The sequence below is a fragment of the Pseudophryne corroboree genome, chromosome 3, assembly GCF_028390025.1.
Source record: "Pseudophryne corroboree isolate aPseCor3 chromosome 3, aPseCor3.hap2, whole genome shotgun sequence".
NCBI classification, from domain to species: Eukaryota; Metazoa; Chordata; class Amphibia; order Anura; family Myobatrachidae; genus Pseudophryne; species Pseudophryne corroboree.
Genome location: NC_086446.1, coordinates 112,486,063 through 112,496,062, shown reverse-complemented (window position 1 = coordinate 112,496,062; position 10,000 = coordinate 112,486,063). Strand labels below are relative to the sequence as shown.

The window sequence follows — 10,000 nt, the reverse complement described above, 5'->3', positions numbered from 1 at the left end:
GTATTACCAGGTGGTCTCCCATCCAGGTACTAACCAGGAACAACACTGCTTAGCTTCCGAGATCAGATGAGATTGGGCGTATCCAGTGCAGTGTGGCTGTAGATGACATTTGTCGTTTCTGTTAGAACTTTTCTACTTCTAACTACTGGTTCATAAACGAAAACGTTTGAAAATGGAATGCGTCAACAGAACGGTGTTGGCAGTATAAAAATATCTACAGCACCTTGTATTCCCAGGAGGTCTCCCATCCAAGTACTAACCAGGCCCAACACTGCTTAGCTTCCAAGATCAGATGAGATTGGGCGTATCCAGTGTGGTGTGGCTGTACATGAGCTTTGTGGTTTCTGTTAGAACTTTTCTACTTCTAACTACTGGTTCATAAATGAATACGTTTGAAAATGGAATGCATCAACCAGAACGGTGTTGGCAGTATAAAAATATCTACAGCACCTTGTATTCCCAGATGGTCTCCCATCCAAGTACTAATCAGGCCCAACACTGCTTAGCTTCCAAGATTAGATGAGATTGGGCGTATCCAGTGTGGTGTGGCTGTAGATGAGCTTTGTGGTTTCTGTTAGAACTTTTCTACTTCTAACTACTGGTTGATAAATGAATAAGTTTGAAAATGGAATGCATCAACAGAACGGTGTTGGCAGTATAAAAATATCTACAGCACCTTGTATTCCCAGGTGGTCTCCCATCCAGGTACTAACCAGGAACAACACTGCTTAGCTTCCGAGATCAAATGAGATTGGGCGTATCCAGTGTGGTGTGGCTGTAGATGAGCTTTGTGGTTTCTGTTAGAACTTTTCTACTTCTAACTACTGGTTCATAAATGAATACGTTTGAAAATGGAATGCATCAACAGAACGGTGTTGGCAGTATAAAACTATCTACAGCACCTTGTATTCCCAGGTGGTCTCCCATCCAAGTACTAACCAGGCCGAACAATGCTTAGCTTCCAAGATCAGATGAGATTGGGCGTATCCAGTGTGGTGTGGCTGTAGATGAGCTTTGTGGTTTCTGTTAGAACTTTTCTACTTCTAACTACTGGTTCATAAATGAATACGTTTGAAAATGGAATGCATCAACAGAACAGTGTTGGCAGTATAAAACTATCTACAGCACCTTGTATTCCCAGGTGGTCTCCCATCCAAGTACTAACCAGGCCGAACAATGCTTAGCTTCCAAGATCAGATGAGATTGGGCGTATCCAGTGTGGTGTGGCTGTAGATGAGCTTTGTGGTTTCTGTTAGAACTTTTCTACTTCTAACTACTGGTTCATAAATGAATACGTTTGAAAATGGAATGCATCAACAGAACGGTGTTGGCAGTATAAAACTATCTACAGCACCTTGTATTCCCAGGTAGTCTCCCATCCAGGTACTAACCAGGCACAACACTGCTTAGCTTCCAAGATCAGATGAGATTGGGCGTATCCAGTGTGGTGTGGCTGTAGATGAGCTTTGTGGTTTCTGTTAGAACTTTTCTACTTCTAACTACTGGTTCATAAATGAATACGTTTGAAAATGGAATGCATCAACAGAACAGTGTTGGCAGTATAAAACTATCTACAGCACCTTGTATTCCCAGGTGGTCTCCCATCCAAATACTAACCAGGCCGAACAATGCTTAGCTTCCAAGATCAGATGAGATTGGGCGTATCCAGTGTGGTGTGGCTGTAGATGAGCTTTGTGGTTTCTGTTAGAACTTTTCTACTTCTAACTACTGGTTCATAAAAGAAAACGTTTGAAAATGGAATGCATCAACAGAACGGTTTTGGCAGTATAAAAATATCTACAGCACCTTGTATTCCCAGGTGGTCTGCCATCCAAGTACTAACCAGGCCCAACATTGCTCAGCTTCCAAGATCAGATGAGATTGGGCGTATCCAGTGTGGTGTGGCTGTAGATGAGCTTTGTGGTTTCTGTTAGAACTTTTCTACTTCTAACTACTGGTTCATAAATGAATACGTTTGAAAATGGAATGCATCAACAGAACGGTGTTGGCAGTATAAAAATATCTACAGCACCTTGTATTCCCAGGTGGTCTCCCATCCAGGTACTAACCAGGAACAACACTGCTTAGCTTCCGAGATCAGATGAGATTGGGCGTATCCAGTGTGGTGTGGCTGTAGATGACATTTGTCGTTTCTGTTAGAACTTTTCTACTTCTAACTACTGGTTCATAAACGAAAACGTTTGAAAATGGAATGCGTCAACAGAACGGTGTTGGCAGTATAAAAATATCTACAGCACCTTGTATTCCCAGGTGGTCTCCCATCCAAGTACTAACCAGGCCCAACAATGCTTAGCTTCCAAGATCAGATGAGATTGGGCGTATCCAGTGTGGTGTGGCTGTAGACAAGCTTTGTGGTTTCTGTTAGAACTTTTCTACTTCTAACTACTGGTTCATAAATGAATACATTTGAAAATGGAATACATCAACAGTACGGTGTTGGCAGTATAAAAATATCTACAGCACCTTGTATTACCAGGTGGTCTCCCATCCAGGTACTAACCAGGAACAACACTGCTTAGCTTCCGAGATCAGATGAGATTGGGCGTATCCAGTGCAGTGTGGCTGTAGATGACATTTGTCGTTTCTGTTAGAACTTTTCTACTTCTAACTACTGGTTCATAAACGAAAACGTTTGAAAATGGAATGCGTCAACAGAACGGTGTTGGCAGTATAAAAATATCTACAGCACCTTGTATTCCCAGGAGGTCTCCCATCCAAGTACTAACCAGGCCCAACACTGCTTAGCTTCCAAGATCAGATGAGATTGGGCGTATCCAGTGTGGTGTGGCTGTAGATGAGCTTTGTGGTTTCTGTTAGAACTTTTCTACTTCTAACTACTGGTTCATAAATGAATACGTTTGAAAATGGAATGCATCAACCAGAACGGTGTTGGCAGTATAAAAATATCTACAGCACCTTGTATTCCCAGATGGTCTCCCATCCAAGTACTAATCAGGCCCAACACTGCTTAGCTTCCAAGATTAGATGAGATTGGGCGTATCCAGTGTGGTGTGGCTGTAGATGAGCTTTGTGGTTTCTGTTAGAACTTTTCTACTTCTAACTACTGGTTGATAAATGAATAAGTTTGAAAATGGAATGCATCAACAGAACGGTGTTGGCAGTATAAAAATATCTACAGCACCTTGTATTCCCAGGTGGTCTCCCATCCAGGTACTAACCAGGAACAACACTGCTTAGCTTCCGAGATCAAATGAGATTGGGCGTATCCAGTGTGGTGTGGCTGTAGATGAGCTTTGTGGTTTCTGTTAGAACTTTTCTACTTCTAACTACTGGTTCATAAATGAATACGTTTGAAAATGGAATGCATCAACAGAACGGTGTTGGCAGTATAAAACTATCTACAGCACCTTGTATTCCCAGGTGGTCTCCCATCCAAGTACTAACCAGGCCGAACAATGCTTAGCTTCCAAGATCAGATGAGATTGGGCGTATCCAGTGTGGTGTGGCTGTAGATGAGCTTTGTGGTTTCTGTTAGAACTTTTCTACTTCTAACTACTGGTTCATAAATGAATACGTTTGAAAATGGAATGCATCAACAGAACAGTGTTGGCAGTATAAAACTATCTACAGCACCTTGTATTCCCAGGTGGTCTCCCATCCAAGTACTAACCAGGCCGAACAATGCTTAGCTTCCAAGATCAGATGAGATTGGGCGTATCCAGTGTGGTGTGGCTGTAGATGAGCTTTGTGGTTTCTGTTAGAACTTTTCTACTTCTAACTACTGGTTCATAAATGAATACGTTTGAAAATGGAATGCATCAACAGAACGGTGTTGGCAGTATAAAACTATCTACAGCACCTTGTATTCCCAGGTAGTCTCCCATCCAGGTACTAACCAGGCACAACACTGCTTAGCTTCCAAGATCAGATGAGATTGGGCGTATCCAGTGTGGTGTGGCTGTAGATGAGCTTTGTGGTTTCTGTTAGAACTTTTCTACTTCTAACTACTGGTTCATAAATGAATACGTTTGAAAATGGAATGCATCAACAGAACAGTGTTGGCAGTATAAAACTATCTACAGCACCTTGTATTCCCAGGTGGTCTCCCATCCAAATACTAACCAGGCCGAACAATGCTTAGCTTCCAAGATCAGATGAGATTGGGCGTATCCAGTGTGGTGTGGCTGTAGATGAGCTTTGTGGTTTCTGTTAGAACTTTTCTACTTCTAACTACTGGTTCATAAAAGAAAACGTTTGAAAATGGAATGCATCAACAGAACGGTTTTGGCAGTATAAAAATATCTACAGCACCTTGTATTCCCAGGTGGTCTGCCATCCAAGTACTAACCAGGCCCAACATTGCTCAGCTTCCAAGATCAGATGAGATTGGGCGTATCCAGTGTGGTGTGGCTGTAGATGAGCTTTGTGGTTTCTGTTAGAACTTTTCTACTTCTAACTACTGGTTCATAAATGAATACGTTTGAAAATGGAATGCATCAACAGAACGGTGTTGGCAGTATAAAAATATCTACAGCACCTTGTATTCCCAGGTGGTCTCCCATCCAGGTACTAACCAGGAACAACACTGCTTAGCTTCCGAGATCAGATGAGATTGGGCGTATCCAGTGTGGTGTGGCTGTAGATGACATTTGTCGTTTCTGTTAGAACTTTTCTACTTCTAACTACTGGTTCATAAATGAATACGTTTGAAAATGGAATGCATCAACAGAACGGTGTTGGCAGTATAAAAATATCTACAGCACCTTGTATTCCCAGGTGGTCTCCCATCCAAGTACTAACCAGGCCCAACACTGCTTAGCTTCCAAGATCAGATGAGATTGGGCGTATCCAGTGTAGTGTGGCTTGTAGATGAGCTTTGTGGTTTCTGTTAGAACTTTTCTACTTCTAACTACTGCTTCATAAATGAATACGTTTGAAAATGGAATGCATCAACAGAACGGTGTTGGCAGTATAAAAATATCTACAGCACCTTGTATTCCCAGGTGGTCTCCCATCCAAGTACTAACCATGCCCAACACTGCTTAGCTTCCAAGATCAGATGAGATTGGGCGTATCCAGTCTGGTGTGGCTGTAGATGAGCTTTGTGGTTTCTGTTAGAACTTTTTTACTTCTAACTACTGGTTCATAAATGAATACGTTTGAAAATGGAATGCATCAACAGAACGGTGTTGGCAGTATAAAAATATCTACAGCACCTTGTATTCCCAGGTGGTCTCCCATCCAAGTACTAGCCAGGCCCAACACTGCTTAGCTTTCAAGTTCAGATGAGATTGGGCGTATCCAGTGTGGTGTGGCTGTAGATGAGCTTTGTGGTTTCTGTTAGAACTTTTCTACTTCTAACTACTGGTTTATAAATGAATACATTTTAAAATGGAATGCATCAACAGAACGGTGTTGGCAGTATAAAAATATCTACAACACCTTGTATTCCCAGGTGGTCTCACATCCAAGTACTAACCAGGCCCAACACTGCTTAGCTTCCAAGATCAGATGAGATTGGGCATATCCAGTGTGGTGTGGCTGTAGATGAGCTTTGTGGTTTCTGTTAGAACTTTTCTACTTCTAACTACTGGTTCATAAATGAATACGTTTGAAAATGGAATGCATCAACAGAACGGTGTTGGCAGTATAAAAATATCTACAACACCTTGTATTCCCAGGTGGTCTCCTATCCAAGTACTAACCAGGCCCAACACTGCTTAGCTTCAAAGATCAGATGAGATTGGGCGTATCCAGTCTGGTGTGGCTGTAGGTAAGCTTTGTGGTTTCTGTTAGAACTTTTCTACTTCTAACTACTGGTTCATAAATGAATACGTTTAAAAATGGAATGCATCAACAGAACGGTGTTGGCAGTATAAAAATATCTACAGCACCTTGTATTCCCAGGTGGTCTGCCATCCAAGTACTAACCAGGCCCAACATTGCTTAGCTTCCAAGATCAGATGAGATTGGGCGTATCCAGTGTGGTGTGGCTGTAGATGAGCTTTGTGGTTTCTGTTAGAACTTTTCTACTTCTAACTACTGGTTCATAAATGAATACGTTTGAAAATGGAATGCATCAACAGAACGGTGTTGGCAGTATAAAAATATCTACAGCACCTTGTATTCCCAGGTGGTCTCCCATCCAAGTACTAACTAGGCCCAACACTGCTTAGCTTCCAAGATCAGATGAGATTTGGCATATCCAGTGTAGTGTGGCTGTAGATGAGCTTTGTGGTTTCTGTTAGAACTTTTCTACTTCTAACTACTGGTTCATAAATGAATACGTTTGAAAATGGAATGCATCAACAGAACGGTGTTGGCAGTATAAAAATATCTACAGCACCTTGTATTCCCAGTTGGTCTCCCATTCAAGTACTAACCAGGCCCAACACTGCTTAGCTTCCTAGATCAGATGAGTTTGGGTGTATCCAGTCTGGTGTGGCTGTAGATGAGCTTTGTGTGGTTTCTATTAGAACTTTTCTACTTCTAACTACTGGTTCATAAATGAATACGTTTTAAAAAGGAATGCATCAACAGAACGGTGTTGGCAGTATAAAAATATCTACAGCACCTTGTATTCCCAGGTGGTCTACCATCCAAGTACTAACCAGGCCCAACACTGCTTAGCTTCCAAGATCAGATGAGATTGGGCGTATCCAGTGTGGTGTGGCTGTAGATGAGCTTTGTGGTTTCTGTTAGAACTTTTCTACTTCTAACTACTGGTTCATAAATGAATACGTTTGAAAATGGAATGCATCAACAGAACAGTGTTGGCAGTATAAAACTATCTACAGCACCTTGTATTCCCAGGTGGTCTCCCATCCAAGTACTAACCAGGCCCAACAATGCTTAGCTTCCAAGATCAGATGAGATTGGGCGTATCCAGTGTGGTGTGGCTGTAGATGAGCTTTGTGGTTTCTGTTAGAACTTTTCTACTTCTAACTACTGGTTCATAAATGAATACGTTTGAAAATGGAATGCATCAACAGAACGGTGTTGGCAGTATAAAACTATCTACAGCACCTTGTATTCCCAGGTGGTCTCCCATCCAGGCACAACACTGCGTAGCTTCCAAGATCAGATGAGATTGGGCGTATCCAGTGTGGTGTGGCTGTAGTTGACCTTTGTGGTTTCTGTTAGAACTTTTCTACTTCTAACTACTGGTTCATAAATGAAAACGTTTGAAAATGGAATGCATCAACAGAACGGTTTTGGCAGTATAAAAATATCTACAGCACCTTGTATTCCCAGGTGGTCTGCCATCCAAGTACTAACCAGGCCCAACATTGCTTAGCTTCCAAGATCAGATGAGATTGGGCGTATCCAGTGTGGTGTGGCTGTAGATGAGCTTTGTGGTTTCTGTTAGAACTTTTCTACTTCTAACTACTGGTTCATAAATGAATACGTTTGAAAATGGAATGCATCAACAGAACGGTGTTGGCAATATAAAAATATCTACAGCACCTTGTATTCCCAGGTGGTCTCCCATCCAGGTACTAACCAGGAACAACACTGCTTAGCTTCCGAGATCAGATGAGATTGGGCGTATCCAGTGCGGTGTGGCTGTAGATGACATTTGTCGTTTCTGTTAGAACTTTTCTACTTCTAACTACTGGTTCATAAACGAAAACGTTTGAAAATGGAATGCATCATCAGAACGGTGTTGGCAGTATAAAAATATCTACAGCACCTTGTATCCCCAGGTGGTCTCCCATCCAAGTACTAACCAGGCCCAACACTGCTTAGCTTCCAAGATCAGATGAGATTGGGCGTATCCAGTGTGGTGTGGCTGTAGATGAACTTTGTGGTTTCTGTTAGAACTTTTCTACTACTAACTACTGGTTCATAAATGAATACGTTTGAAAATGGAATGCATCAACAGAACGGTGTTGGCAGTATAAAAATATCTACAGCACCTTGTATTCCCAGGTGGTCTCCCATCCAAGTACTAACCATGCCCAACACTGCATAGCTTCCAAGATCAGATGAGATTGGGCGTATCCAGTGTGGTGTGGCTGTAGATGAGCTTTGTGGTTTCTGTTAGAACTTTTCTACTTCTAACTACTGGTTCATAAATGAATACGTTTGAAAATGGAATGCATCAACAGAACGGTGTTGGCAGTATAAAAATATCTATAGCACCTTTTATTCTCAGGTGGTCTCCCATCCAAGTACTAACCAGGCCCAACACTGCTTAGCTTCCAAGATCAGATGAGATTTGGCGTATCCAGTGTGGTGTGGCTGTAGATGAGCTTTGTGGTTTCTGTTAGAACTTTTCTACTTCTACCTACTGGTTCATAAATGAATAAGTTTGAAAATGGAATGCATCAACAGAACGGTGTTGGCAGTATAAAAATATCTACAGCACCTTGTATTCTCAGGTGGTCTCCCATCCAAGTACTAACCAAGCCCAACACTGCTTAGCTTCCAAGATCAGATGAGATTGGGCGTATCCAGTGTGGTGTGGCTGTAGATGAGCTTTGTGGTTTCTGTTAGAACTTTTCGACTTCTAACTACTGGTTCATAAATGAGTACGTTTTAAAATGGAATGCATCAACAGAACGGTGTAGGCAGTATAAAAATATCTACAGCACCTTGTATTCCCAGGTGGTCTCCCATCCAAGTACTAACCAGGCCCAACACTGCTTAGCTTCCAAGATCAGATGAGATTGGGCGTATCCAGTGTGGTGTGGCTGTAGATGAGCTTTGTGGTTTCTGTTAGAACTTTTCTACTTCTAACTACTGGTTCATAAATGAATAAATTTGAAAATGGAATGCATCAACAGAACGGTGTTGGCAGTATAAAAATATCTACAGCACCTTGTATTCCCAGGTGGTCTCCCATCCAAGTACTAACAAGGCCCAACACTGCTTAGCTTCCAAGATCAGATGAGATTGGGCGTATCCAGTCTGGTGTGGCTGTAGGTAAGCTTTGTGGTTTCTGTTAGAACTTTTCTACTTCTAACTACTGGTTCATAAATGAATACGTTTGAAAATGGAATGCATCAACAGAACGGTGTTGGCAGTATAAAAATATCTACAGCACCTTGTATTCCCAGGTGGTCTGCCATCCAAGTACTAACCAGGCCCAACATTGCTTAGCTTCCAAGATCAGATGAGATTGGGCGTATCCAGTGTGGTGTGGCTGTAGATGAGCTTTGTGGTTTCTCTTAGAACTTTTCTACTTCTAACTACTGGTTCATAAATGAGTACGTTTTAAAATTGAATGCATCAACAGAACGGTGTTGGCAGTATAAAAATATCTACAGCACCTTGTATTCCCAGGTGGTCTCCCATCCAAGTACTAACCAGGCCCAACACTGCTTAGCTTTCAAGATCAGATGAGATTGGGCGTATCCAGTGTGGTGTGGCTGTAGATGAGCTTTGTGGTTTCTGTTAGAACTTTTCTACTTCTAACTACTGGTTCATAAATGAATACGTTTGAAAATGGAATGCATCAACAGAACGGTGTTGGCAGTATAAAACTATCTACAGCACCTTGTATTCCCAGGTGGTCTCCCATCCAGGCACAACACTGCTTAGCTTCCAAGATCAGATGAGATTGGGCGTATCCAGTGTGGTGTGGCTGTAGTTGACCTTTGTGGTTTCTGTTAGAACTTTTCTACTTCTAACTACTGGTTCATAAATGAAAACGTTTGAAAATGGAATGCATCAACAGAACGGTTTTGGCAGTATAAAAATATCTACAGCACCTTGTATTCCCAGGTGGTCTGCCATCCAAGTACTAACCAGGCCCAACATTGCTTAGCTTCCAAGATCAGATGAGATTGGGCGTATCCAGTGTGATGTGGCTGTAGATGAGCTTTGTGGTTTCTGTTAGAACTTTTCTACTTCTAACTACTGGTTCATAAATGAATACGTTTGAAAATGGAATGCATCAACAGAACGGTGTTGGCAGTATAAAAATATCTACAGCACCTTGTATTCCCAGGTGGTCTCCCATCCAGGTACTAACCAGGAACAACACTGCTTAGCTTCCGAGATCAGATGAGAT

At 41.9% G+C, this 10,000-nt stretch overlaps 17 non-coding genes and 26 pseudogenes across 17 annotated transcripts; all 43 read right to left on the bottom strand.

The window, feature by feature from the left end:
• The window catches only part of LOC134896189 (5S ribosomal RNA), a 119-nt pseudogene extending 15 nt beyond the window's left edge, over nucleotides 1–104 (bottom strand).
• Nucleotides 105–211: 107 nt separating this feature from the next.
• LOC135063282 (5S ribosomal RNA) lies at nucleotides 212–330 on the bottom strand. Its single transcript, XR_010249617.1, has one exon. It is a non-coding gene; the product is annotated as a 5S ribosomal RNA (ribosomal RNA).
• A 108-nt stretch (nucleotides 331–438) lies between these two features.
• On the bottom strand, nucleotides 439–557 carry LOC135070265 (5S ribosomal RNA). The gene has a single exon (XR_010256436.1). It is a non-coding gene; the product is annotated as a 5S ribosomal RNA (ribosomal RNA).
• Nucleotides 558–664: 107 nt separating this feature from the next.
• Nucleotides 665–783, bottom strand: LOC134892651 (5S ribosomal RNA; annotated as a pseudogene).
• A 107-nt stretch (nucleotides 784–890) lies between these two features.
• Nucleotides 891–1,009, bottom strand: LOC134888402 (5S ribosomal RNA; annotated as a pseudogene).
• Nucleotides 1,010–1,116: 107 nt separating this feature from the next.
• Nucleotides 1,117–1,235, bottom strand: LOC134888400 (5S ribosomal RNA; annotated as a pseudogene).
• Nucleotides 1,236–1,342: 107 nt separating this feature from the next.
• Nucleotides 1,343–1,461, bottom strand: LOC134887351 (5S ribosomal RNA; annotated as a pseudogene).
• Nucleotides 1,462–1,568: 107 nt separating this feature from the next.
• LOC134891943 (5S ribosomal RNA) lies at nucleotides 1,569–1,687 on the bottom strand (annotated as a pseudogene).
• Nucleotides 1,688–1,794: 107 nt separating this feature from the next.
• LOC134891163 (5S ribosomal RNA) lies at nucleotides 1,795–1,913 on the bottom strand (annotated as a pseudogene).
• Nucleotides 1,914–2,020: 107 nt separating this feature from the next.
• Nucleotides 2,021–2,139, bottom strand: LOC134891706 (5S ribosomal RNA; annotated as a pseudogene).
• A 107-nt stretch (nucleotides 2,140–2,246) lies between these two features.
• Nucleotides 2,247–2,365, bottom strand: LOC135067141 (5S ribosomal RNA). The gene has a single exon (XR_010253365.1). It is a non-coding gene; the product is annotated as a 5S ribosomal RNA (ribosomal RNA).
• A 107-nt stretch (nucleotides 2,366–2,472) lies between these two features.
• Nucleotides 2,473–2,591, bottom strand: LOC134896188 (5S ribosomal RNA; annotated as a pseudogene).
• Nucleotides 2,592–2,698: 107 nt separating this feature from the next.
• On the bottom strand, nucleotides 2,699–2,817 carry LOC135059280 (5S ribosomal RNA). Its single transcript, XR_010245689.1, has one exon. It is a non-coding gene; the product is annotated as a 5S ribosomal RNA (ribosomal RNA).
• A 108-nt stretch (nucleotides 2,818–2,925) lies between these two features.
• LOC135070263 (5S ribosomal RNA) lies at nucleotides 2,926–3,044 on the bottom strand. Its single transcript, XR_010256434.1, has one exon. It is a non-coding gene; the product is annotated as a 5S ribosomal RNA (ribosomal RNA).
• Nucleotides 3,045–3,151: 107 nt separating this feature from the next.
• LOC134892649 (5S ribosomal RNA) lies at nucleotides 3,152–3,270 on the bottom strand (annotated as a pseudogene).
• A 107-nt stretch (nucleotides 3,271–3,377) lies between these two features.
• LOC134888399 (5S ribosomal RNA) lies at nucleotides 3,378–3,496 on the bottom strand (annotated as a pseudogene).
• A 107-nt stretch (nucleotides 3,497–3,603) lies between these two features.
• On the bottom strand, nucleotides 3,604–3,722 carry LOC134888398 (5S ribosomal RNA; annotated as a pseudogene).
• A 107-nt stretch (nucleotides 3,723–3,829) lies between these two features.
• LOC134887350 (5S ribosomal RNA) lies at nucleotides 3,830–3,948 on the bottom strand (annotated as a pseudogene).
• A 107-nt stretch (nucleotides 3,949–4,055) lies between these two features.
• Nucleotides 4,056–4,174, bottom strand: LOC134891942 (5S ribosomal RNA; annotated as a pseudogene).
• Nucleotides 4,175–4,281: 107 nt separating this feature from the next.
• Nucleotides 4,282–4,400, bottom strand: LOC134891162 (5S ribosomal RNA; annotated as a pseudogene).
• Nucleotides 4,401–4,507: 107 nt separating this feature from the next.
• On the bottom strand, nucleotides 4,508–4,626 carry LOC134891705 (5S ribosomal RNA; annotated as a pseudogene).
• Nucleotides 4,627–4,733: 107 nt separating this feature from the next.
• Nucleotides 4,734–4,853, bottom strand: LOC134885972 (5S ribosomal RNA). Its single transcript, XR_010170072.1, has one exon. It is a non-coding gene; the product is annotated as a 5S ribosomal RNA (ribosomal RNA).
• A 107-nt stretch (nucleotides 4,854–4,960) lies between these two features.
• LOC134887404 (5S ribosomal RNA) lies at nucleotides 4,961–5,079 on the bottom strand (annotated as a pseudogene).
• Nucleotides 5,080–5,186: 107 nt separating this feature from the next.
• Nucleotides 5,187–5,305, bottom strand: LOC135060827 (5S ribosomal RNA). Its single transcript, XR_010247221.1, has one exon. It is a non-coding gene; the product is annotated as a 5S ribosomal RNA (ribosomal RNA).
• Nucleotides 5,306–5,412: 107 nt separating this feature from the next.
• On the bottom strand, nucleotides 5,413–5,531 carry LOC134888450 (5S ribosomal RNA; annotated as a pseudogene).
• A 107-nt stretch (nucleotides 5,532–5,638) lies between these two features.
• On the bottom strand, nucleotides 5,639–5,757 carry LOC134895149 (5S ribosomal RNA; annotated as a pseudogene).
• A 107-nt stretch (nucleotides 5,758–5,864) lies between these two features.
• On the bottom strand, nucleotides 5,865–5,983 carry LOC135070974 (5S ribosomal RNA). Its single transcript, XR_010257121.1, has one exon. It is a non-coding gene; the product is annotated as a 5S ribosomal RNA (ribosomal RNA).
• A 107-nt stretch (nucleotides 5,984–6,090) lies between these two features.
• Nucleotides 6,091–6,209, bottom strand: LOC134887214 (5S ribosomal RNA; annotated as a pseudogene).
• A 107-nt stretch (nucleotides 6,210–6,316) lies between these two features.
• LOC134893196 (5S ribosomal RNA) lies at nucleotides 6,317–6,435 on the bottom strand (annotated as a pseudogene).
• A 109-nt stretch (nucleotides 6,436–6,544) lies between these two features.
• Nucleotides 6,545–6,663, bottom strand: LOC135061451 (5S ribosomal RNA). The gene has a single exon (XR_010247831.1). It is a non-coding gene; the product is annotated as a 5S ribosomal RNA (ribosomal RNA).
• A 107-nt stretch (nucleotides 6,664–6,770) lies between these two features.
• LOC135063357 (5S ribosomal RNA) lies at nucleotides 6,771–6,889 on the bottom strand. The gene has a single exon (XR_010249691.1). It is a non-coding gene; the product is annotated as a 5S ribosomal RNA (ribosomal RNA).
• Nucleotides 6,890–7,211: 322 nt separating this feature from the next.
• Nucleotides 7,212–7,330, bottom strand: LOC135070973 (5S ribosomal RNA). Its single transcript, XR_010257120.1, has one exon. It is a non-coding gene; the product is annotated as a 5S ribosomal RNA (ribosomal RNA).
• Nucleotides 7,331–7,437: 107 nt separating this feature from the next.
• On the bottom strand, nucleotides 7,438–7,556 carry LOC134891927 (5S ribosomal RNA; annotated as a pseudogene).
• Nucleotides 7,557–7,663: 107 nt separating this feature from the next.
• Nucleotides 7,664–7,782, bottom strand: LOC135065388 (5S ribosomal RNA). Its single transcript, XR_010251670.1, has one exon. It is a non-coding gene; the product is annotated as a 5S ribosomal RNA (ribosomal RNA).
• A 107-nt stretch (nucleotides 7,783–7,889) lies between these two features.
• Nucleotides 7,890–8,008, bottom strand: LOC134887687 (5S ribosomal RNA; annotated as a pseudogene).
• A 107-nt stretch (nucleotides 8,009–8,115) lies between these two features.
• LOC134890539 (5S ribosomal RNA) lies at nucleotides 8,116–8,234 on the bottom strand (annotated as a pseudogene).
• Nucleotides 8,235–8,341: 107 nt separating this feature from the next.
• Nucleotides 8,342–8,460, bottom strand: LOC135060514 (5S ribosomal RNA). Its single transcript, XR_010246907.1, has one exon. It is a non-coding gene; the product is annotated as a 5S ribosomal RNA (ribosomal RNA).
• A 107-nt stretch (nucleotides 8,461–8,567) lies between these two features.
• Nucleotides 8,568–8,686, bottom strand: LOC135063879 (5S ribosomal RNA). Its single transcript, XR_010250199.1, has one exon. It is a non-coding gene; the product is annotated as a 5S ribosomal RNA (ribosomal RNA).
• Nucleotides 8,687–8,793: 107 nt separating this feature from the next.
• Nucleotides 8,794–8,912, bottom strand: LOC135064940 (5S ribosomal RNA). The gene has a single exon (XR_010251236.1). It is a non-coding gene; the product is annotated as a 5S ribosomal RNA (ribosomal RNA).
• Nucleotides 8,913–9,019: 107 nt separating this feature from the next.
• On the bottom strand, nucleotides 9,020–9,138 carry LOC135070972 (5S ribosomal RNA). Its single transcript, XR_010257119.1, has one exon. It is a non-coding gene; the product is annotated as a 5S ribosomal RNA (ribosomal RNA).
• A 107-nt stretch (nucleotides 9,139–9,245) lies between these two features.
• Nucleotides 9,246–9,364, bottom strand: LOC135061594 (5S ribosomal RNA). The gene has a single exon (XR_010247972.1). It is a non-coding gene; the product is annotated as a 5S ribosomal RNA (ribosomal RNA).
• Nucleotides 9,365–9,686: 322 nt separating this feature from the next.
• On the bottom strand, nucleotides 9,687–9,805 carry LOC134888790 (5S ribosomal RNA; annotated as a pseudogene).
• Nucleotides 9,806–9,912: 107 nt separating this feature from the next.
• Nucleotides 9,913–10,000, bottom strand: part of LOC134891925 (5S ribosomal RNA) — a 119-nt pseudogene continuing 31 nt past the window's right edge.